Genomic DNA, 27,299 nt, shown 5'->3' with positions numbered 1-27,299 from the left:
TGAGGTAGACATATGATTATGGTATGGCAAGGTCAGTCATTCTCTTTAGTCTAACAGTAACAAATCTGAATAGATTACTTCTAATGAGTACCCCGTTCTGTTCTGGGTTGAGGGTTTGATATCATTAGGTGTGTGTGTGTGTGTGTGTGTAAAATCAATGGCAGAATTTGGGTCCTAGTTGTGTATTGTAAAGTAAAAGTGTGCTGAATAGCTGAATGGTGTCCATCAGGCTGAGCAAATGAACATATGAGCTGCATTTTGTTATTTTGGTACCACCCAATATCAAAAATCCTGCCATATATCTGTTATTAATAAACTAGGGGGATCACACACTTTATAGTTTCTGTAGGCCGAGTCAATTCCTCCATTTCCCAACACAAGCTTCCTGTGGGTCACCCTCCCAATTTCCCTTCATTGCAGGGACTCCTTCCACCCCCTGACCTCTCCTCATGCCAGGAGTTGTGTGTCTCCCCATATCAAGGTTCCTCTAAGACAGGGGTTCTGTGGGTCTCCCATTTTGTCCCCTCTTCCCCGGTAGATTCTTTTCTGTCTCACTAGGAGGTAAGTCTTTCAGGGCATTAATATGTTAAATTCTATTGGGAGGATTGGCAGAGCTGCAATGGGGGTTTTATGCTGGAAAGTGAGTGCCATCAACTGCTTCTTTGGTATATGGAGAAGCTGCCGGATCTGCTAACCAGATGACGGGGACTCCACATATCATCTTTCCCCCTTCCCCTTAAAAGTTATCCTGGTACACCCAAACAAACAGAGAAATGCCATCAAGTTGAGTGTAGGGCCTCACAAATTCAGTCAGTTATCATTAATACTTTTGCACTGGACAGTGCATTTCAGCCAGGTTCTCAAAGCATTTTATAAACATTAATATAGTCACACAACAACTGCGGGAAGTAAGTACTATATCCCCATTTTTACACAAAAGAAACTAAAGCACGGAAAAGTTAAATGACTTGCCCAAGGTATCACAAACAGTGAGTAGCAGTACCAAAAATAGATTGCAGACCTCTTGACTCCTGAATGCCATGCTCAGACTACTAGACCCTGCTCCCTTGCTATTTTTCATCCTGCAGCCATTGACCAGCCTATTCTGTTTAAATTGTTGCTGCTCAGTTGATGATCTAATCAGGATGGCAGTCAGTTCTGCTGAACTCATGGTTCCTGCAGGGCTCACCTCTGCAGGAGTTGCAACATAAGGCACATTTATAATGGATGGGTGAATGGAAAATAAAGGTAAGCTATTTGTTTGAAACTTACGTCTTATTTATTTCATGTTTATATGTTGGCATAAGAGTTCTCTTAAGTGGTTGTCAGAGATCCAAGACTCAGACCGATATATATGTTCATATGCTTAGCTAAGAATGTTCTTACTGATGGCTATTAGTGTCTCTTATGTATTCCCTTAAAATGAGAGAACTACAAAGGAAATCTGAAAAGTTCAGATATTACATGCGTACACAAAAGGGAGCACAATATAGTTATAATGATCAGAAGTGTTCCTGTTTGTGTATGTAAACAATGATAAATCATGGGTAATTTAATCATATTTTTCAAATATTTGAGGGTTGAATTTTCTTAAGCAGCTGTGTGCTTCACATACACTTATCAAGATGATTTTCAAATGCATGCATGTGAAAAAAAGCAAGCTGCATGGTGACTGAATGTCCACACACTAACAATTTACAATTAAACATTAAAAAGCCATTTCCCAAACAGTCTGAGGAATTACACCATGTACAACTCATATTATGGGAAAAGGAGCAGGCACGTTTCACTTTTTATGTCTGTTTAAGTGGCCTACGAGAACTAAGTTTAGAAGCGTGAGCAAAAAGGGTGATGTCGTGGTGGGAGTCTGCTATAGACCACCAGACCAGGGGGATGAGGTGGACAAGGCTTTCTTCCAGCAACTAACAGAAGTTACTAGATCACAGGCCCTGGTTCTCATGAGGCACTTCAATCACCCCGATATCTGCTGGGAGAGCAACACAGCAGTGCATAGACAATCCAGGAAGTTTTTGGAAAGTGTAGGGGACAATTTCCTGGTGCAAGTGCTGGAAGAACCAACTAGGGGCAGAGCTCTTCTTGACCTGCTGCTCACAAACAGGGAAGAATTAGTAGGGGAAGCAAAAGTGGATGGGAGCCTGGGAGGCAGTGACCATGCAATGGTCAAGTTCAAAATCCTGACACAAGGAAGGAGAGCAGCAGAATACGAACCCTGGACTTCAGAAAAGCAGACTGAGTCCCTCAGGGAACTGATGGGAGGATCCCCTGGGAGAATAACATGAGGAGGAAAGGAGTCCAGGAGAGCTGGCTGTATTTTAGAGAATCCTTATTGAGGTTGCAGGAACAAACCATCCCAACATGTAGAAAGAATAGTAAATATGGCAGGCAACCAGCTTGGCTTAACAGTGAAATCCTTGCTGATCTTAAACACAGAAAAGAAGCTTACAAGAAGTGGAAGATTGGACAGATGACCAGGGAGGAGTATAAAAATATTGCTCATGCATGCAGGAGTGAAATCAGGAAGGCCAAATCACACTTGGAGTTCCAGCTAGCAAGGGATGTTAAGAGTAACAAGAAGGGTTTCTTCAGGTATGTTAGCAAAAAGAATGTAGTCAAGGAAAGTGTGGGCCCCTTACTGTCCCCTGCTCCCTGTCCTGACTGCCCCCTGCAACCTCCTGCCCCTTATCTATCCCCCTGGCCCCGGCCCCCTTACCATGCTTCTTAGAGCGGCATGTCTGGCAGTCGTGCCGCCCGGCTGGAGCCAGCCACGCCGCCCATGGTGCCCTGCAGGAGCGCACAGCCCAGCCGGCCAGAGTGCTGGTGGTGCGGCGGCATGGCTGCGGGGGGAGGGGGAACAGCAGGGGAAGGACCAGGGGCTGGCCTCCCCAGCCAGGAGCTCAGGGACCGGGCAGAACGGTCCCGCGGGCCATAGTTTGCCCACCTCTGGACTATAAGGTTGATAGAAAGCTGGCTAGATCATCGGGCTCAACGGGTAGTGATCAATGGCTCCATGTCTAGTTGGCAGCTGGTATCAAGCGGAGTGCCCCAAGGGTTGGTCCTGTTCAATATCTTCATTAATGATCTGGAGGAAGGTGAGGATTGCACCCTCAGCAAGTTTGCAGATGCCACTAAACTGGGAGGAGTGGTAGATACGCTGGAGGGTAGGTATAGGATACAGAGGGACCTAGAAAATTAGAGAATTGGGCCAAATGAAATCTGATGAGGTTCAACAAGGACAAGTGCAGAGTCCTGTACTTAGGACGGAGGAATCCCATGCACTGCTACACACTAGGAATCGAGTGGCTAGGCAGCTGTTCTGCCGAAAAGGATCTTGGGGTTGCAGTGGACAAGAAGGTAGATATGAGTCAACAGTGTGCCCTTGTTGCCAAGAAGGCTAACAGCATTTTGGGCTGTATAAGTAGGAGCATTGCCAGCAGATTGAGGGGCGTGATCATTCCCCTCTATTCGGCATTGTTGAGGCCTCGTCTGGAGTACTGTGTCCAATTTTGGGCCCCACACTACAAGAAGGATGTGGAAAAATTGGAAAGAGTCCAGTGGAGGGCAACAAAATGATTAGGGGGTTGGAGCACATAATTTATGAGGAGAGGCTGAGGGAACTGGGATTGTTTAGCCTGCAGAAGAGAAGAATGAGGGGGGATTTGATAGCTGCTCTCAACAACCTGAAAGGGGGTTCCAAAGAGGATGGATCTGGACTGTTCTCAGTGGTACCAGATGACAGAACAAGGAGCAATGGTCTCAAGTTGCAGTGGGGGAGGTTTAGGTTGGATATTAGGAAAAGCTTTTTCACTAGGAGGGTGGTGAAGCACTGGAATGGGTTACCTAGGGAGGTGGTGGAATCTCATCCCTTAGAGGTTTTTAAGGTCAGGCTTGACAAAGCCCTAGCTGGGATGATTTAGTTGGGAATTGGTCCTATTTTGAGCAGGGGGTTGGACTAGATGACCTCCCGAGGTCCTTTCCAACCCTGATATTCTATGATTCTATGAAAGATTGGAAAAAAAAACGGGTTTGTTTAGTCTGGAGAAGAGAAGACAGAGTGTGTAAAAAGCTGTTATAAAGAGGAGAGTGATAAATTGTTCTTCTTAATCACTGAGGACAGACATTAGGTTAGACATTAGGAAAAACTTCCTAACTGTAAGGGTAGTTAAGCACAGTAACAAGTTACTTAGGAGGTTGTGGAATCTCTATCACTGGAGGTTTTTAAGAATAGGTTAGAGAAACACCTGTCAAGAATGGTCTAGAGTAGATAATACTTAACCCTGTGTTAGACCAGGAGACTTAAATAGATCATCTGGTCAAGATCCCTTCCAGGCATACATTTCTATGATTCTACTCTACAGACCACTGCGAGAAATATGAGCGCCTAACCAGCTAGCTTGATATCACATGTAATTTGGATAAAATACTTGTTTTGAATAGGGTGACCACCAATGTTTCAAGAAAAAAATAAACTATATTTAAAAAAAATACTGGATGAAGCTTTTTTAAGAGACACTATTCACAGTCTTCTATACAGAGTACAAAACCCAAACACACACATTTGTCTCATGATGTTTGACCTTAAGAATGGATAAGTGAAAACATACTTTTTATCTGATCAAATGCTTCATAGTATCTCTTTATTGGATGCATATTGTGGGATATTGTGTGTCACACGAGCAAGGGGAAATGCTCATTAATGGGTGCTGAGAGTCAGCTCAACTAATAATGCTTCAGCAAAACTATAGACCTTGGGTAGTTTCAGTGGTGTTGCTCCTATACTGCAAGGTACCTTTTCTCACTAGGACACTCCTGGTGGCAGATGGAAGCTCCAATACATCTGGCTGCCACAAGGAGATCCCAAGTGAGTTGGAACAACTCTACTGCCTGAAGCCCGTGTGCTGCAGGGACTCCTGATAGGGAAAAGGGAGCAGATACAGAGCAAAAAATACATGCCTGTGAGAGGCTGTTGCAGATAAGACTCACAGAAACAGGACTTGGGGCTCCCTACACTGAGGGTAGGTCTACACTTACCCGGTAGTTCGGCAGCGAGCGATCGAACTTCCGGGTTCGACTTATCACGTCTTGTCTGGACGCGATAAGTAGAACCCGGAAGTGCTCGCCATCGACTGCGGTACTCCAGCTAGACGAGAGGAGTACCGCAGAGTCGACGGGGGAGCCTGCCTGCCGCGTTTGGACCGAGGTAAGATCGAACTAAGGTACTTCGAACTTCAGCTACGTTATTCACGTAGCTGAAGTTGCGTACCTTAGTTCGAATTAGGGAGTTAGAGTAGACCTGGCCATAGTCTCAGCTGTAGTCACAGACCCTCCGTGTGTGTGTGGAGGGGTGGGGGGTTAGAGAGGGGAGAAGAGAGACAGGTCAAGTATAGGTAGCAGGTAGAATAGGGTCTGAATTTTATTGCGTTGGTTGGAATTTATGTATGTTTTGATTAGAGGTGGTTGGAAACTGGAATTTCTGTTTCATGAGAAATTCTATAATTTAAAAAAAATATATGTAAAATGCCAAATCATAACATTTCCCAATTAATTAATTAATTAGTTTTTAATTGTTTGGATCAAAATGTTCTCTTTCAATTTAAACTTTTTTAAATTTTATGTTCTATTTTGCATTTAATTTTAAATAAAATGGTGAAATTAAAATTGAAATAAAGTTATTCAAAAACAAAAAATTGAAATGTTCTAATAATGTCATAATGAACCATTTAAAATAGTCAAATGTTTGTTTCAAGATTATTTTTATTTTCTTAAATGAAATTTTGTTGAAACTGACACATTTCCATGGAATGTTTTGCTTTTAACAAATCGACTTTTTGGATAGAAAAATGTTGCACCACAAAACTTTTGACCAAGTTTAATTTTGATAGTCTAAATATATTATTATAATTTTACTTCTAGAAGGGGATAGAAATTATGCCAATATGCCACGGAGTGAGATGGTTGTCCTTAGTTTATGCTAGTGGATGCTGATTTGTTAACAAAATGCAAGCTCAGAGAGAAGAGGAAAGGAGCCGCATTGATTCCCCATTTACAGATTCATAGATTCTGAGGCCAGAAGGGACCATTGTCATCATCGAGTCTGACCTCCTGTGTAGCACAGCCATAGAACGTACCACAAATAATTCCTAAAGCATAACTTTTAGATAAAGATCCAGTTTTGATTTAAAAATTGGATGTTCCAATGATTAATTACTCTTACCCATAAAATTTACACCTTATTTTCAGTATGAATATGTCCAGCCATTGGATCATGTCAGACCTTTCCCTGCCAGATTGAAGAGCTCATTATGAAATATTTGTTCCCCATGTGGCTACTTATAGAAGGTTATCAATTCACCCCTTAATCCTCTCTTTGTTAAGATATATCAGTTGTGCTCCTTGAGTCCATCACTATAAGACATGTTTTCTTATCCTTTAATCATTCTCATGGCTCTTCTCTGAATCCTCTCCAATTTACCAACATCCTTCTTGAATTGTAGGCACCAGAACTGGACACAGTATTCCAGCAATGATTTCACCAGTGACAAATACAGAGGTAAAACAACCTGTCTACTCCTCCACAAGATTATTCATCCCAGGATCACATTAGATCTTTTGGCCACAGCTGCACATGGGAAGTTCATGTTCAGCTGATTATCCACTAGGGTGACCAGACAGCAAATGTGAAAAATCAGGACAGAGGGTAGGGGGTAATAGGCACCTATATAAGAAAAAGACCCAAAAATCGGGACTGTCCCTATAAAATCGGGACATCTGGTCACCCTATTATCCACAATAACCCCCAAATCTTTTTCAGAGTCACTGCTTCCCAGGATAGAGTCCCCTAGCCTGTGTACAATCTATATTTAGACATATTAAATACATATAGTTTGCATGTGCCCAATTTACCAAGCAATTTAGATTGCTCTGTATCAGTAACCTGTCCTGTTCATTATATACCACTCTCTCAATTTTTGTGTCATCTGCAAACTTTATCAGTGATGATTTTATGTTTACTTCCAAGTCACAGCTAAAGATGGCAAATAGCCTACGGTGAAGAATCTATCCCAATTGGAAACATACCCACGCAATGATGATTTCCCATTTACAGTTATATTTTGAAATCTATCAGATAGCTAAGTCAATCACCTTATAGACTCTGTCCTAGTGACAAAGAACACACAATTTGTCTCTTATTTTGCTCTGGGTTCCACAGCTGAAGATTCTGTGGCACTGGACCAGTTGTGCTGATGGAGCACAGATGACATTGCAGGGAGACTCACGCAGACCAACAGCGCAGAGCTGATTTTGCAGCAAAGCTAGACCAGACCAGTGGCATTCTCACAGGGCTGTCTTTGCAGCACCCCAGCCCACAAGAAGCAGAGCTGATAGAGAACTGTCCAGTGGGCAGGACCTCTGTGGACTGGAGCAGACCAATGGAAGAGAGCCATTCTCCTTGACACTACCTGACTACAACTAACTTGACCTCTGGCTGGCTTTTTAGGTGTGTGTGTGTGGGTGGGCGGAGGGATGCAGCAGGACTAAGTTCTGGATCTCCATAAATTAGACCAGTGGTGGGCAGCCTGTGGCCCCTCAGAGTCATGTGCTGGCAGCCCGTGAGACAGTTTGTTTACATTGACTGTCTGCAGCTCCCAGTGGCTGCGGTTCACCGTTCCCAGCCAATGGGAGCTACAGGAAGCGGCGGCCAGCACATCCCTATGTCCTGCGCTGCTTCCCGCAGCTCTCATTGGCTGTGAATGGCGAACCGCGGCCACTGGGAGCTGCGGGCGGCCATGCCTGCGGATAGTCAATGTGAGCAAACAGTCTTGCGGCTTGCCAGCGAATTACCCTGATGGGCCATGTGCAGCCCGTGGGCCGCAAGTTACCCACCACTGAGTTAGACTACTATTTGTAACTGTGAGGTTGACTAAACTCATGATGTATTGATTTTGGTTGCTCAATTTCTTGTGTGTAAATAGATTGTTACCCCTTTTGAGTGAGTAACCAAAAATTTTGGGTTCTTCCAATTTTTCCACTTAGGAGGAGAAACAGGTATCTTTTATACTAACTTGCTTACTTACGGAGAAACAAGTACAAAGTCCTTGGTTCCTTCAGTTTCCCATGGAAAAAAGTAAACAGAAGGGTCTGTGATCTCAGGCCATATAGGAAGGATGAGTGTCTAGGGTGGCTACAAATGGTGACCCATTATCATAAGTTTAAAAGCTTTTTCTGCAGCTCTGTTTCTAAGATGACATAGTTTAGCATATACAATGTTGTTGTAGCTGTGTTGGTCCCAGGATATTAAAGAAACATGGTGAAATAATATCTTTTATTGGGCCAACTTCTGCTGGTGAGGGAGATATGTTTTCATGGCTGAAGAGGAATTCCATGTAAGCTGAAAAGCTTGGCTCCCTCAACAGAAGAAACTGGTTGAATAAAAAGTATTAACTCACGCATAATACTTCAGTGAAGATAATTATACTCAGTAACTTTAGCTGAGAGGAAATTTTTCTACACCAAAGATTTATAAACACTCAAGGAAACAAAGTGTTGCTCACGGATTCCAGAAGAAACAAAGAAACCTATGTACCTTATGAAACTGAAATGCTGTTTTAAGACCAGCCAAGCTACCCTGAAGGAAACAAGCACCTGTTAAAAGTATTGAAGTACACAGAGATGACACGAAAGGAGGGTGGAGGAGCCCTAGGTTTCCATCAAGTATCCTTCCAGATATTTATGGTATTGCATCAACAGATTATACTTAATGACCAGAGAATTCCAACAGAAGCAGACATTCTTATACATCCATTGTGTATATTGAGACTAAACACAAACATTACCTCACACCAAGAACTAGCCATATCTGAGTTAAGTAAAGCAAAGAATGAACACTTTCAGTTTAAGAGACTAAGATGACAACCGGTTATTTGCCAGAATGACTTGCCAACAATAACCACCTGGGAAAATTGTTTGGTGTTCAGATTTATCTGTAGCCAAATATTCTCATTTTACTGTTTTTATTAAATATGTTTAGCTTTGTGTTATACATTTTAGTCAGTTTTGAACAAATGGGATTAAATCCTGGCCCCATCTAAATCAAGGGAGTTTTGTCATTGACTTCAATCTCTCAGTTGAAATTCTTAAAGCTCGTCACACTGGTTATCTGCCCAAGCCACTGTCCAGCCAATGCCAGCATCAGTATTTCTATTTCGTTTTTTAAAATGTTTATTCTCTGCATCTACATATACACATTTTCCATTTTTCCACATTTAGATGTCCATGTAACATTAGAGCTGTCACCAGAACGTTGGTTCATTGCTGTGCTGCACTGTGCTTGCACTGCTGCAGTAGTCATGTTATGTTACTATCTTCTAAAGTGCTATAGATGCAATTTTGATTTGTTACTGTTCTGTGGTATTTGTTTAACTGTCAGCCAGAACTACAGTGCCCAGAGCACACAAAATTTAACTATCAACTTACAATAAATCAGTGTTCTGGTATTTCATTAAATCATCATTTAACTAGAGCTGGGTTCAGTTCTTTGGACAACTAGTTTATTTGCTCAAAAATGCAGTTTTGGTCAACCAGAAACTATTCACAGATTTGATACAAATTTGCCAAATAGTTTTGGGCAAAATCTGTTTAGGGACTTAGATGCCATTCACAAAATGGCAGCAGCAGCAGGTCACCTTATAACTTTTAACCCATTGATTGGGGCACTCAGTTGGGCGGTGGGAGACCCACTTTAATTCCTCCTTTGCCTTTTATAGAGAATGTACTTGATCATGTATCTCCCCTACTTCAGAAAAGTGTGTTAGCCATTTGGCTATACTTCAATGGAGCACACCATCTCTCCTACTGACGTTACTATAGATTGTATCCTTAATCAGTCATCGGAGCAGGGACTTGAACTTGGGGGTCTCTCACATCCTAGGTGAGTGCCCTATAACTACCCAGGCTATAGACACACTCTCTGGATCAATGATTCAATTGTGCTAGTTGACTGTGAATTGCCCCTATGAACACAAGCATGAGAATGACTTTGATCAAGTGGTTAGGGCAGTTACCTACAATGCAGGAGACCCAAGTTAAAGTCCCTGCTCCAATTATTAGTCAATTATGTATACAAACTTGAATAGCATCAATAGGAAAGACTGAGAAAACCCTGTACCCAAATATTCTACAGCCCAGTGACTAGGGTTTTCTCCTGCAATGTGGGAGACAAGTTGAAATCGCTTTTCCACACCAGGCAGAAGTGGTAATAGAACCATATCCCAAACCTTTTGAGAGTATACTAACCACTGGGATAAAGGTTACAAGGGACCCCTCCCCGGTCATTTGGAAACATAGAGTCCTTCTTTGCTTTTGTCAAAATGCATGAAATCAAAACAAAATTTTCAAGTTGGTCACAATTGAATGGTTTGTTTCAATATTAAACATTTTGATTTTTCCCCATTTGCTTGACACAAGTTCACAAATAGTTTCAAGTTGATCAAAACTGCATTTTAAGTGAATAAATTATTCCACAAAAACTTTTTGACCAGATCTAGTCATGAGTTTTCTACATATCCACTGAATTCAATGGTCCAAATTCTGAAATACTTTTACTCAGGAAGTTTACTCTTACTTAATCCATGCATTATTACCATGCCCAAAGGAGGTGGTTCTGATCCTCCAAATTTTTAAAGCAGTTTATAAGTTTATCACATATGGTTTAATTGATGGCTGTGGTATATCTGTGATCACAGGTACACCCATCTTTCACCTTCATTCTATCAGCCATTAGCATTCATAAACGATTTAGGGGATAATAGCACACTCCATAGCTATGTTTGATAGGGCAAAGAAGAACCAATGCTTGAACGCCAATAGTCTTTCACAGAAATATACAAAAATAAAACCATTCTTCTATCAGTAGCATTAATCTCATGCCAAGAAAAATCTCATGTAATATTCTGCCACTGAGCATAAAATGAACAAAGGCTTTCCAAGCACAGCACTGCTGCCTCTAAGAAAGAGATACACATGTAATCAACACCTGGAAAACAAATGCTGGAGGTGATAGTTCCTGCCTCTCAGAGCAACAACTGACATTTCCTTTATATGAAAAAATAAAAGGTGTCTAAGTATCTCTTAGGTCTAAAAGCCTGTGCATTCAGTCCCCAAGTTCCATTGAAAGAGAAAAAGAAAAGGGTAACATAGGTGTACTTTGTAACACTATTGTTAGTGGGAACAAAGTGATCCCTACGAAAAATGCACAGAGCATATTGCAAGAAAGAAACTGCCCTCAAACCAATTCCATATTGTATGATACCTATTACAGGTACAGTTCAAAGTCTGACCTCAGGAGGTTGTAACAAATGGCTACACACGCATGCTGTAACTAAAGGAGAATACACTACGCTTGTGTTTTGTTCGAGAGCAAGGACATCCACACTAAACTTTTGCTCCCATTTTAAGTTGGTCTAATATCACTAATATCACAATTATATTAGCTAACGGCACTCTACTAATGTTTCTTCCAGAACATGGCCAAGTGCTAGTGTAAACAATACATACAGTATTTGTGCAGTGTCTAGACTAGCTTGCATTATTTCCCTCAGGTTAAACAGTTATCAATTACCTGGAGAGAAATAGGAGTAAAAACTCGAATGTAGGCAAACCTGAGAGGGGTTTAGTAAGCTATGCAATGGTATAAAAGCCCTCTTAATAAAATGCACAGATCTTCATTAGCCCAAAATGTTTCCTATCTAGACCAAGAATAGTGTCCAATACCCAGTTCCTAAATGCGAGTTGCATTTCTTAGTTGTTTGTCTGAAGAGATGACTAGCCAGCTAAGTTGGTTGCTATCTAGAAATCCCCACTTTCTAAAAACTTATATAGCTTTACAGCCATTTAAATACAATTATTGGGATCTCCTTATAAGATAATAACTCCTTGCCTCAAAACAGGTAGGCCATTTCATGACCTGAACAGCAAATAAAAGTATATTCTGTTCTACCTTTTTTTGTCTCTTATTGAAACAGATGTAGGTACTGTATATGAGTAGAGCATCTGTACCCAACTAATGTGCCTTTTCCCTTAGTACAGGTCTTCTCTCTCCGCTTTGTTCTGGCTTTAGTGATCACAAACATATATCTTTAAAACTGTATCCTCCACTTGCCACTGAACCCACTCTTCAAGCACACAAGCTGGTTCTGATATACTTCAAACTGGGTGTGTCACTCCATTTTTCCATTTGTTCAAGCCATACTTTTTCTTCATACTTCATTAATCCAGTACAGAAAACTAGCAACATTGCCATCATATTTTGCTGATCATTAAGAAGAGGTTTTTAAATTTCAGTCAGGGTTTTCCTATGTAAACAGCTAGGACAAAACCAGAAAGTGAAATTCTGAACTTTGGATGTTTGTAAAAAGTTCAACTTAGATGCAGAAATACATTTCGTTTGTTTCATAAAATTAAAAATTGGACAGACTAGGTTTCTCAAACCTAGAACAGGGAAGGAAGCCATTTTCTTGTCCCATGAGAATTTGAATTTTTGGAATATTTCCTGTCCTGAACTCAGAAAAAGAAGCAGCAAAATCTTGATTTTCACAAGCCAAAAATTTTGGGATCTTGTAAATCAAAGTTTTAATTAATTTTGATTTTGAGACTCCTTTTCCTCCAAATATTTACTATAATGTAACAATTTCCAAACAAAAAATATTTCAACCTCCTCCTCAGAAAATATTGAAATGAGATGTTGATAATTCTGAATTTTTTCCATTTTTTTGATATGACAGGTTTCTCAGAATCCACTCTTTCCTACAGTTTCAACAAATAGCATTTTCTTACTTAAAAAAAAAAAGTAATAAAAAAATTCCTAACCCCCAACTCTACTCAAAACCACCTCATTTTGCTTATAAAGGAGAAAATCTGAAACCTTTTATCTGAACCAGTTTCCAAACTGGGATGGTTCAGATGACGTGGAATACACACCTGAAGAAACACCTCTGGTTTAGGTTTTGAAAAGCCAAAACCAGACAAAGGAAATTTTGGCAAACCAACATATATCCTCCTCAGTCCATCTGAACAAGCAAATGAAGACAGTGGCTATCTTTTGAAGCCGCTAATTATCTAGGCTCATGGTGCCAATTCTCTACTAGAAATCCCATAACAAGTGTCAGAAAGAAACCTTTTAATCACTGATTAACTTCCATCATGCAATATTAGGCAAAACCTATGTAACAGGTATATAGAAAGCCCAGAGTATTAGTAGCAGCACATATTTCCTCACAGCAAGAGACTACCTAAGTGATTTCCCTTCCTAATGGTGGGTTCGTCCCTCTCCCTTCCCCCAAGTATTTCCAGATCCCCTGAAAATGAAACAACTGAAATGAAACACGCTGGAAAACTGCAGAACGCCATGCCTTGGAATAACAGCTCTGTTGACACTACCAATGATACCACCACAGTTTCTGTGACATTACAGTTAGACCCTCTTGAAGTTGCTGAAGCTCTGGAAAATCTTGGGCATTTCTCACCAAAAGCAGTTTTAGAAGCAATATTTATTTTCCTTAGTTGATCCAGTTACTTAAAAAAAAAATCAAAACATTCTTGACTGCTTGCTTAAGAAAGAACCTTTAAAAAACAAATTTAATTTTGGTGCACAGCGGAACCTGAAGATTTCATTATTAGTCCGAGTATTGTGGTAGCATCTAGCAGCCACAATCAATAAACACCCCACTGAGCTTGGCACTGTACACATAAAGAGTGAAAGTGCCATTCCTATTCTAAAGAACTTACAGTCCCTATAGAGAAGACAGACCAAGAATGAAAGAAAGGACATATTAACCCCATTTTATAGATAAATAATGTATGCACAGAGATTTACTTGTCCAAGCTCACACAAGAAGCCTGTGGAAAAACTGGGACTGAGCGAAGTTTCACTAGTTCCAGTCCACTGCCTTAACTATAAGACCAGCCTTCATCTCAAGAATGATGTAAAATTAATAATACATTTAAAAATTATACTTAGACTGTAAACACCATATCGTTGTTTGTTTGTACAGTGCCTAGCACAATGGGGCACTACTCCTGAGTAGGGCCTCTGGATGTCACTGCAGTCAAAGAATTAAAAATGAACAATACAAAAAACAATGCAGTAAGGGGGGCAGACTACCTGACTTAAAATAACTTTTCCTCTTGCCTTCATGATTCAGTAGCGTGATGAGGTTTGCCTATAGAATCTGAAAATGCTTTAAATTGTCAACTGCTCATATTGGAGAGCTACGTGTTAGTTCTCCTTCACAGACTGCTACTATTGGATGCAATCCCTCTGCTATAAACTAATTTTCACTTCAGAATTACTTCTATGGCAAAAGCTGGTAGGTATTTTTAGTTCAATGCTACTTTATTTTTAAAATATCATTTCAAAATGGCAATGAGACAATCCATGGCTAAAATTAAGGTGGGATATTTGTGACTAATCCCACATTTGTTGTCAATTACTACATAACAATTCACATCCAGTTAGGTTTCATTGCTTAATTAAAGTGCTTTATGCTCTCAGCAAGCATAGAAATGGAGTAGAATTTTTCCTAATATACTTAAAAGAGATTTTTTTTTCCAGAACCTAATGAATATTTCATTTCAAATTTCTTACCAAGTAAAGTTACTAATGAATCCTTTTCACTTCAGATTTAAATGGCTAGATTCAGAGGCCAGATGCTGCCACTCTCACTCATAGGAGTAGCCGCTTACTCCACACTTAGTACATTCATTTCAGTGGTGCTACTGATTGAGGAAGGTACTACTCAATGTGGGTGAAGGTGCAGAACATAGCAGACAGATAGTGGTTACATCTGTTGGTTATGTTGCCTTCTTAGTTTTAGGAGGCTCTATATACTCCTGGAGACTTGTCTTGATAGCTATCTTTAAACATAGGCAACACCTGCCTTTGAAGGATCCTGTCATCATGCTGTAGGTCAGATTTAATTGTGACAGACAGCGAGGGTGTGGAATTCACCATCTAGCTGCCTCAGACTTTTGTAGTCCATGAAAGCTTATGCTCTAATAAATTTGTTAGTCTCGAAGGTGCCACAAGTACTCCTGTTAGACTTTTCTTCTGCATTTGAAAAAAAAAGAAAACCCTAAACAACCATCTATTGGAGAAACTTCTTCAGCTGAGCTGTTTTAATGTTTGAACCACTGTCAACTGTTCAATCTGATCTTGCTCTAACTGAACTCACTGAGGGCAGGATCAGACCCCTAACTATGATGATTATCTATTATTTGTATCATGCCAGTGCCTTGAACCCCATATTGAGGATCAAATCCCCTTGTACTCAATAAAATACAAGCAAGTAAAAAGAAGCTAGTACCTGCCCTAGAGAGTTCACAATTTAAGACTCTAAAAGATGCAACACATAGAAGAAACAAAAGGAAGGATTGGGCGTACCAGGTAACAGTAAAACAACATAGTAATCTCTACTCTTAGTTTACTACCTGTTTATCTATTGTGAGATGCCAGTGTTTTGTAGGCATTATGCCAGAGATAAGGATTGGAGGGATTTAAAAGGAAGTCAAGGGGTGTATATATTTCCATCCCCACATATATCCTAGTAATGATGTCGGTTTGTTATGGTCCTTCAGGTTCTTGTTAGGTTTTCAGTGTTCATGTTATGCTGTTTTCGTTAGTATTCTTTATGTGCCAAGTGAGTTAGAAAAACTGTGTGAATGCTTGTCTTAGAAATAACAGTCTTGGTTTTTTTAAGACAACACTTGAGTTTGGCCTTGCCATATTTTTCTCTATGATGTGAAGTTGCTCCAACTGAATAAGTGTAACCAAAATATGCTGAAAGCACATCATGAAAACATCAATGGAAAACTTTTAGTTAAAAGTAATTTATTACCTAAATATATCTCCAGTGTTACTTTGGAAACTCATACCAGAACTAAGTGTATATATAGGATGGCTTATTGATTTGAAATCTTGCAGATAGTGAAAGTGGCCTAAAATGGCTCAAGTAATGATTTTGTGTTAAAAGGCTTACTGCCATTAAAATACTTCTTGTGATATACAGGATAGATCACAATCCAACGCTCGAGCAGGCTAAGGACAAAACCCTGCCCCTTACCAGCAAAAAACTAATTCAGGGGGATAAAATACATGCCATGCATCATCCAAAATAGTCATCTTCCTGCTGCAAGGCAGGATGACTCAAGCTGGGTGGCTGCACCATGCAAATGGGTGCATGCTACTGCTCCTTTGCACCCTAGCCATGCTGCACATGGCAATATATACCCTAGGCAGCTGGATATTTGATCAGGCCCTTTTACTTTCAAATTTTCCCCCTACCCCCACTGCCACCACACATAGGACTATGCTGCATCAACAAGCACACAAGCCAGTCCTTTTCCTCAGGGATCCCTTAGGGTATGTCTACACTACCCGCCGGATTGGCAGGCAGCGATCAATAGAACGGGGATTAATTTATTGCATCTAGTCTAGACGTGATAAATCGACCCCCAAGCACTCTCCCGTCAACTCCAGCGCCACGAGAGGTGCAGGCAGAGTCGACGGGGGAGCGGCAGCAGTCGACTCACCACGGTAAGTCAATCTAAGTACGTTGACTTCAACTACATTATTCACGTAGCTGAAGTTGCGTAACTTAGATCGATTCCCCCCTCCCAGTGTAGACCAGGGCTTAAGGACAAGGTTAAAAGAATCCTGCCCATGTGTTCTCTCTCATACATGCACACATTCCCATCTACATCCACTTCCCCTCAAAGTGTACTCATGAAATCCAAAAACATTCCAGAAATTGTGACCTTCCAGAGACAGGTTATTATCCTCTCTTCCTTGTAAGTGAGGAGTGTGACCACCTTTTCGATCTTTCTTAAGATGGATAACAACCAGTGCTTAGGCAACATCTATTCAGAAAGTTCTACATACTCAATCCTCAATGAGTCTCTGGTAGTTTCTGAGCCCATCTTGCCACAGAGAAGAAAATCTGATTTCCCACTTTACTTCCATTCCATATGGAAGCCAGCCAGCATAAGTGATGGCATCATCATAATTTATTGGCACTAAAATACACTCCACATTATACAACACAAATACATACAAACCTCCCACGCCCTTACCCCAGAATCTCACAATCTAAATCAGTTCTCTTTTTTAATTAAATACATCTCATTGCTGTGATACCTAGACTCAGAGGTTATACTTTACTTCCCTAAAACTTGGGTATTTCACTTAGAGTTGGACAACAAACCTACATGCATTTAAACATGGCAACCTCCATTCTCAAGTGGGAGAATCCCACACTACATTCCTGAATTTCCTCGCCACTGAATTCAACAAGTTTTCACTGTGTTCATGCCTCTCCTCCCCCCCGAGCAAGAAACTCACCACATCAAGCTACAAAGCCTGCCCTTTGAAATGGGCAGCTCTGTATATCTAATTTGGATTAGTCATGCATTCACTCCAAACTAAAAGCAATGTTTATGATTTTTATTCATTATGCTTTGGCTCTTCAGCAAGTTCCATATTCATTAACACAAGTTGGCAGATAGGAATTAAGGCTGGTGTGGGATTTATTCAGGAACCAGATGCAGAATGGGCATGAGGGAAAATTTCTTTCTTATAAGTACCACGCACACCTTCTCATGTGGATTTGAGAGGCATTTTATTTGCATAAACAGCTGTCTTCTTACCTCATTTTTGCAGCAACAAACAACACCATGCAAGAAAGATGCCATAACAGATCCTACTCTTATTCTTCAGACCACGCCCCCTCTTCTCTTTGCAGCTGGCTCTCTCCACAACTTCATATAAAAACCCAAGGATTATGTTATTTTCCATTATAATCAGTGTTACAGGGATGAAATATCAGGACTTGACTGTCTAAAAATATTTGGAGGCGACTAGCAACATCCTGTTGAGGTTTAGTCATTTCAGTAAGGTTTGCTTTCGTTTGCTGGCCAAACTTGTTTTTCATCCAGAAATCAGGAAGGTTGCTAAGGAGGAGAAGAGTGAAAACAGCTACCCAATTAAACCACCGAATTTTGAAAAGGTCAAAATAGTACAGGATACTACTGTAGTTCACAGAAGAAGCGAAGCATTTAAATGCCAGTACTCCAACCTGGTAACAAAACTGCAAAAGAGGAAAAAGAGAGGCATGATAGCTTCATGATGGTGAAAGACAATGATAATGCAGATTTAAAATTCTCTGTTTAAAAAATACCCAGAACAGTTTCACCTGTATGTATTTTTGTGACTGTTTTCAGATGCTGCATATAAAAAGAGTGCTATGAAACATAAATCATATACCATTGCATTAAGTCCTGTAATATTTCAAATATAGTGCAGTGAGATAACTATTTATACCATATGGCAGTAAATGCATATCTTCCCAGTGCTGTCTACTCTATTATTTCTACATTTTAAAACAGCTTCCAGGTATTACATTTTGAATAGGACTATATTAGTGCCTGTGAGACCAGCCTTTAGAGACATTCTTCCCTCTTTGTTGCCCTTCCCAGTCCCCATCTTATCCCTGAGAACTGTAGTGAATTTCCTAGTTGGGAACAGTTTATTTTTCTCCCTAACATGCATCAGTGGAAATTTAGTCTGGCACTTTGTTCTCTCTTTTTAAATTGTCTCTCTGTGATGGTTACTATTTATCCTATAGCATGCTGTTTTACCAAATCAGAACCACCACGAGAAACTGGGTATCACATTGATAACTGATAGGAAGCATTGCCTCCAGGAGGGCTGACTCAGTGAAGATGGGGACACTCAGATTATCAAACAGTAATAAAAGGATTTTGAAAATCACTGGAAAGTATTTCAAGGTAGAGGGAGTGGGAAAAGGAAGTATGAAGTCACGAGAAGGCAGCACAGGATAAAAGAGGTAAAGAGAAGAGAGAAAATGAATGGAAGATAAAGAAGTGTATCTCTAACTTTTCCCCCTGCTTTCTCTTAGCATCCCTTCCATATAGCACCCTCTTCTATGTTTCACAGTCATTTTTCTTCTATTCTTTTCTCCCTCCCTCCCACCAGCCCCATGTATTTTACTCTAGCTGGGAAAGTGTGCTTCACCACTGTACATTTCCTTACATCATAGTAGCTAACAGAGTTAGCATTAATCTTCATCAAAAGTATTGCTACAAATCTCACTTTAATATAATTCTCAAATGTTCCAGTAAAATCCTTTTTCTTGCAGCAGGTCTTTCTCATAATCCCATATCAATGATGAGTGTAGGCAGTGACAAACAGCAAATTGTGTCTAACACTGCAGTCAATCTGAATCCCTATCCCTATCCCTCTGGAATAAAAATGAGAGAATTCACTGCTGAGAACCCTATAAAATTTGCTCTGTCCCTTCAAATAAGAAACAGAACAAAAGCCTTTAAGGGAAAAAAAAAACCCAATCATACTTTGATCCAAAAGCCATGAGACAATAGTACTGTCAGCATAATATTAGACTAACAGCCTTTAGTAGGAAATCGGTAGCTAGAATTTTGAGAACACTAGTTCGTTATTTTCTTCCTTTTCATTTTATGGGAAGGGATTTCACTTGTTAGTCATCCTTAGAAGACTCCCAGGATGTTTTGCATTTACCTTAAACTGTACACTGAGAGGTAAACTCGCAAGTTTACCCCTGTTCTTTGCCTGGGCAGAACCTGTCAGAGTAAGATATATTTTCTGTAAGGAATGTTCATATATGAACAGTTGCTAAGTAGCATTAGGACAAAACAGTCCATGTAACTATGGTCTCATGCTATTTGTACTCTGTGCTTTAACAACATCTGGAATGTTATTTTGTATGGTTGGTATATATGCCTTTTGTATTTTGAAAAATAGATATGAAACTACATAAGGAAAAGGGAGTATGGTGTATTAATCTTCTGCTTGTTGTAAACAAATACACTAGAAATATAAATTGAATTAATTTTATACATTGGAACAGACAGACAGAAAATGTAAGCTGTGATTGCTGCAGGGCTGCTCCCCAGACAGAAAATGTAAGCTGTGATTGCTGCAGGGCTGCTCCCCAGAGAGTGGCAATGTATGAACCTCTCTTTTTGAGCTGATTTATCTATATTTAATAAACATGATTGAGCTGTGCTTATCTAAACTGAACACAAACACCCTACATATTACTTTAAAAACGATTGTTACCTTTACTTACTAATTTTCTCTTCACATTTGTTCAGAATTTACTCTCTTTTTGGAGACAAATGTTTAAGATTAAATTGTAAAGTGTCTGAGTCCCATTGATTTTCAGTGCTTTTGAAAAGTTTACCCTGAATCTTGTCTTAGGAGGCCACAAGGGAAATTGAATTTTATAGTCTCGCTCAAATTCTCAACTATGCAGGTCACAAAAAATCACAATATAGTTTGAAGTGACTAGCAGTCTTTGCTCAGGAGAGAACCAGGACTGGGATAGGCAGCAGTGCTAAAGGTCCAACTGGAAATACATTTCATAGATTTGTAGTTGTGAAAGGAATCTCAAAGAGTCATCCAGTCCAGCCCCCAGTGCAGAGGCAGGATCAAGTAAACCTAGACCATCCCTAACAGACTTTTGTCCAAGCTAGTATTAAAAATCTCCAATGATGGGGATTCCACAACCTCCATGGGAAGCCTATTCCAGTGTTTAGCTACATTTAAAGTTAGAAAGTTGTTCCTAATATGTAACCTAAATCTTCCTTGCTGCAGATTAGGCCAATTACTTCTTGTTCTCCCTTTAGTGGACATGGAGAACAATTGACCACCAACTTCTTTATACCAGCCCTTAACGTATTTGAAGACTATTATCAGGTCACACCTTAGTCTTCTGTTCTCAAGACTAAATAGACCTAGTTTTGTTTGTTTGTGTGTTTGTTTTTAAATCCTTTATTCGTAGGTCAGGTTTTCTAAATCTTTTACCTTTTTTTTTTTTGTTGCCCTTCTCTGGGCTCTCTCCAATCTGTCCCTATCTTTCCTAAAGTGTGGTGCCCAGAATTGGACACAGTGCTGCAGCTGAGTCTCACCAGTGCCAAGGAAATTGAGACAATTACCTCCTATATATTATATATTGCATTCGTGTTGACCACATCACAGGCTTATATTAGTCTTTTTCACAACTGCATCACACTGTTGACTCATATTTAATTGGAGTTCTACTATAACCCCCAGATCCTTTTTCAGCATTACTTCTCCCTGCGGCCCCTGTGGGAATTCACTATATACCTCCTCCCAGGTTGACAACAAACCATAGATAACTAATCTCCAAGTACAGTCTTTCAACCAATTGTGCACCCATTTTACAGTAATTTCATGGAGAACACATTTCCCTAGTTTGCTTATGAGAATGTCAAATGGGACTATGTCAAAAGCCTTACTAAAGTCAAGATATATCATGTATACTATTCCCCCCTTCTACTAGACTAGTAACACTGTCAAAGAATGAAATTGGGTTAATTTCTTCTTGAGAATTCAATGTTGGCTATTCCTCATTACCTTATTATCCTCTAGGTCAGGGTCGGCAACGTTCGGCACGCGGCTCGCCAGGGGTAAGCACCCTGGAGGGCCGGGCCAGTTTATTTACCTGCTGATGCGGCAGGTTCGGCCGATCGCGGCCCACACTGGCCGCGGTTCGCTGTCCCGAGCTAATGGGGGCAGCGAGAAACCACAGCCAGCACATTGCTCGCCCGCGCCGCTTCTCTCCGCCCCCATTGGCCCAGGACAGTGAACCGCGGCCAGTGGGGGCCGCGATCGGCTGAACCTGCTGCGTCAGCAGGTAAATAAACTGGCCCGGCCCGCCAGGGTGCTTACCCTAGCGAGCCGCGTGCCGAACGTTGCCGACCCCTGCTCTAGGTGCTTACAAATTCATTGTTTAATAATTTGTTGCAGTGGCTTTTCAGGTATTAAAGTTATGCTGACTGATCTATAATTCACAGGGTCCTCTCGGTTCCTCTTTTTAGCGATAGGTACTATTGTCCTTACCTATCCTCTATGGGTGCTCAAAGAGAACTGCTAATGGTTTTGAGATTGCTAGTTCCTCAGTAACCTAGGTTGAATTTCATCAGAGCCTGCTCACTTGAAAGCATCTAATTTATCTAAATACTTTTAACTTGTTCTTTCCCTATTTTAGCTTGCATTCTTTCCCTCTTAACATTAATTTTGTTAAGTACCTGATCACCATTAACCATTTTAGTGAACACTAAAGGGAAATAGGCATTAAACACCTCTGCCTTCTTGATATGGTCAGTTATTAGCTTTCCTTCCCCACTAAGTTGAGAACCTATACCTTCCTTTGTCTTTCACTTGGTCCTTATGTATTTAAAGAACCTCTTCTTATGGTCTTTTATGTTTCTTGCTAGGTGTAACTCATATTTTTGCCTTAGCCTTTCTAATTTTGTCTCTACATGCTTGCACTATTCTCTTGTACTTCTGCTTAACAATTCCTCCATGTTTCCATTTTTTAAGGATTATTTTTTGATTTTTCAGATCATGCAAGAGCTCCTGATGGAGCCACATTGCTGTTCTCCCTGTCTTTCCTCACATTGAAATAGTTTGTTGTTGTGCATTTAATATTGTCTCCTTAAAACAAAACAAAACCAAAATCCTGCCAGCTCTTCTGAACATTTTTATAGATTTTCTTCCCCTGGGAACTTGCCTACTAGTTCTCTGAGTTTGCAGAATTGTGTCAGAGGGATTATACAGCACCTGCATGTTACACCTGAATCTAAGAAGAGCTTTCTTGTTCATCACTTTAATAAGCACTAAATTCACACACTTTTTCAAACAAATATACCCCTATTAAGGATAATTTTTGTAAAGTCCTCTTTTGGGGAATGATGCCTTAGGTATCTACTTTAAAAAAAAAAGTTATTCCTGAGAAGTAAGAGAACAAGGTATCTGAAATTGTATCTACCCTGAGGTTTGAAATTAATGACACTTTTGGTATGAAATGTTTTTTTTTTTTTTTTTTAAATGGAACATCCCAGTTTGACCTGACCCTCCTCTCTCACATGCGCTCTCTCTCTTTAGGATCTGGAAGAGACCCTGAAAGGTCATTGAGTCCAGCCCCCTGCCTTCACTAGCAGGACCAAGTACTGATTTTTGCCCCAGATTCCTAAGTAGCCCCCTCAAGGATTGAATTCACAACCCTGGGTTTAACAGGCTAATGCTCAAACCACTGAGCTATCCATCCCCCCAATTTCTTTCTAAAGAACTGAGCTTAAATAATACAACAGGAACAAGAGTTTTAAAGAGTGCATATAGAATAGATACAAGCTTTTCATTCCTCCATATACTCTGGGCCATAAACTCTCATCCATTTTTTTGGAAGTTGAGGGGACCAACTGTGTACAAATACTGGCCATACCTTCAGGCATTCAAAATGCATGAGACAGGCCCCAGAAATCACGGGATTTTCTCATGATTTTTAATCCATACATTTTGGATCCTTTTTCCTTGCTTTCTGGTATCTGAGCCTTTTGGTTGCTCTCTCTCTGTTTTCAAACTTTGCAACCATGATGGCTAGAAACTTATTTTTAAATGAAAGCTGAGAATCTCATGCAATCTCTTGATTCCAGGAGCTGGGGCTTTAAGAAGTACACCTGGCATTGTGAGAAACTTGGAACTCCAGACTCCACTAGTTACCTAATCTGGAGGCTGAAGCATTTTCTCCTTCCAGTCCCAATGTGGGAGCCTCAGGCTCAGCACACCTGGCAAACCGTGCCCCCAAATCCTCACATTACTACAGATCAATGACTTCCATGAGTGAAGTAGTTAAGATGACCTAACCCATGATGTAGACGGTGCTCCATCGATGGAAGAATTCTTCTGTGGGCCTAGCTGCTGCCTCCTGGAGAAGTGGATTAACTACAGCAATGGAACCCCTCCTGTCTCTGTAGTCTTAGAGCAGTGAGCTGCAGCTGTGTCACTGTAAGGGTTTAAGTGTAGACATAGCCTTACACTCAATTGTGCATTGTTTCAAACTAGATTATAAGCAGTTTGGGAAAGGAATGTGCTTTCTTCTGTTCTTATACAGCGCCTAGCACTAGGGTGCCCATTCCTGATTTGCACCTTTGGTCACTCATCAATACAAGTTAATAAATTATTATACATCATGTGTTAGTGACAGAATAAAGTTGTCCTTATTCTGTGAGTTTCCATATGTCTGCATTTTTGTTGCAATCCAAAATTAGATTAACAACTTAGGTCTTTCGATTAATCACAGTTAACTCACGCTATTAATTAAAAAATAATGACGATTAAAAAAATTAATCGTAATTAATCACAGTTTTAATCACACTGTTGAACAATAGATACCAATTGAAATTTAACAACTATTTTTGGACATTTTTCTACATTTTCAAATATATTGATTTAAATCACTACACAGAAGACAAAGTGTACAACGCTCACTTTATATTATTTTATTACAAATATTTTCAATGTAAAAATGATAAATTGTATTTTTCAATTCACCTCATACAAGTCCTGTATTGCAATCTCTTTATGGTGAAAGTGCAACTTACAAATGTAGATTTTGTTTTGTTACATAATTGTACTCAAAAAGAGAACAATGCAAAATTTTAGTGCCTACAAGTCCACTCGGTCCTAGTTCTGGTTTAGCCAATCACTAAGAGAAACAAGTTTGTTTACATTTATGGGAGATAATGCTGCCCTCTTCTTATTTACAATATCATCTGAAAGTGAGAACAGGTGTTCTCCTGGCACTTTTGTAGCCAGCATTGCAAGGTATTTATGTGCAAGATATGCTAAACATTCATATGCCCCTTCATGCTTCACCTACCATTCCAGAGGACATGTTTAATAATGCGTTCATTAAAGTTTGACTGAACTCCTTGGGGGAGAATAGTATCTCTCCTGCTCTGTTTTACCTGCATTCTGCTATATATTTCATATTATAGCAGTCTCGGATGATGATGCAGCACATGTTGTTCATTTTATGAACACTTTCACTGCAGATTTGACAAAACACTAAGAAGGTACCAATGTGAGATTTCTAAAGATAGCTACAGCACTCAACCCAAGGTTTAAGTATCTGAAGTGCCTTCCAAAATCTGAGGGATGGGGTGTGGAGCCTGCTTTCAGAAGTCTCAAAAGAGCAACACTCCGATGCGTAAACTACAGAACTCAAACCATCAAAAAAGAAAATCAACCTTCTGCTGGTGGTCTCTGACTCAGATAATGAAAATACATTGGTCTTCACTGCTTTGGATCATTATCAGGCAGAACCCATTATCAGCATGGTCACATGTTACCTGGAACGGTAGTTGAAGATGAAGGGACATATGAATCTTCAGTGGACCTGGCACGTAAATATCTTGCAGCGCGGGCTACAACAGTGCCATGTGAACATCTGTTCTCACTTTCAGGTGACATTGTACACAAGAAATGGGCAGCATTATCTCTTGCAAATGTAAACAAACTTGTTTGTCTGAGTGACTGGCTGAATAAGAAGTAGGACTGAGTGGACTTGTCAGCTCTAAAGTTTTACATTGTTTTGGTTTTGAATGCATTTATTTTTTGTACATGATTATACATTTGTAAGTTCCACAAATTGCATTACAGTTCTTGTATGAGGTGAATTAAAAATACTATTTCTTCTGTTTTTTACAGCATAAATATTTGTAATAAAAAATATAAAGGGAGCACTGTACACTTCGCATTCTGTGTTGCAATTGAAATCAATATATTTGAAAACAAAAAACATCCAAAAATATTTAAATGGCATTCTATTATTGTTTAACTGTGTGATTAATTGTGTAATTTATTATTTTAATTGCACGATTAATCAGGAATAATTTTTAATCGCTTGACAGCCTAGTTGTTTACTGTTTGTAGTAGTTCCTTTTTCCAGGAACTTCTTATAGCTATGACTCAGATTGGTTTGCTAAACTCATAATTCTATTTCTTTGTCCAGTTATTTCAGTGTATAGTTCCTTCCAATAACATTTTCACCCTTTCACAAAACTAAACCAATCAGAAAGCAAAAGTATCCTGGGCTGAGACACAATCTTGTACAGTTGTCTTGACAATAAGAATTTCATCTGTCAGATAGAAACCATTTGTAAGGCAAAGATATATTGTCAAGAAATACAGAGAAAAACAAAAAATCAGTAAGAGAACCAAGGAAAAAAGGACTACAGTGTATCAGGTGGATTTATAGTATAATGATTTCTGAACTGTAGTTCATAAACACAAAATCTATTTTTTTCCTTGGAAAAAGGAAATGGATATTAAGGGCTGATAAGAACAAAAGATTCAAGACTCCAGGGGAAGCTGCAGTCAGCCTGTTGTAAACACACACTATAAACTATTACACGCTGATCAAATAACAAATACAGGACTGGAAAGATCCTCAAGAGGTCATCTAGTCCATCCCTCCACGCTGAGGGAGGACCTAGACCATCCCTGACAAACGTGTGTCTACTCTGTTCTGAAAAACCTCAAATGAAAAAGATTCCACAGCCTCCCTTGGTTAACTTAACTCTCCTTTTAATTTTTCTTAATCTCTAAAATCAATCTCCCTGACTGCAGATTAAACAGATTACTTCTTATCCTACTGTGGTGGACCTGGAGAACAATAGATCACCATCCTTTTTATAACATCCTTTAATGTGGTTCACTCACTGCTGGGGTGCCTCCTTGTGGCCAGGTCTGGAGATTAGCTCTTATCCAGTCTGTCACCCCTTTCCATTGGTTGCTTTTTCTCTCTCTGGGCTTGGGTTGCTCGCTCTTTGTGACAGCCCTCTGGTAAAGTCACTATTTAGTCTTCCCCTTCCACGGTGTCAAAGTACCACCAGACAAACTGTCCCTATGTCATGTCAGGCAATCTTCCAGTCCATATCCAAGTCCAGTGCCACTTCCCCAGAGGCTGAAAGGGGAACCCAGGTCCACCCACTACTCAGGGTTCTACCTTAGTGAGCCTATGCCTAGCAACCACAGACTACTCTGTCTCAGACACTGTTCCTGTTACCTCTCTTCTCTATCTCCTGGCCCATCTCTGAGTTTACATGCTTGAGCTTCCTCTGATCCCTATGGCTACTTTCTCCCCCTTGGCTTCTTGCCTGACTCTGTAGTCCAAGGCAGGATCCCACTGCTTACTCTTCCCCCAAAGCTTCTCCTTATCCTTAGCCAACTTCCTTTCTCTCTAGGGAGTGACCACAGAGCTCCTCCCAACACCCCTGCTCCACTCTCAATTCCCCACCTTTATACAAGCCCACCCTGCCCCTTCTCAGCTGGGCTTCATCTTCAGTTAGGCTTTACCCAAAAA

Source organism: Malaclemys terrapin, chromosome 1 (assembly GCF_027887155.1).
Source record: "Malaclemys terrapin pileata isolate rMalTer1 chromosome 1, rMalTer1.hap1, whole genome shotgun sequence".
NCBI lineage: Eukaryota > Metazoa > Chordata > Testudines > Emydidae > Malaclemys > Malaclemys terrapin.
This window is presented reverse-complemented; position numbering follows the sequence as displayed.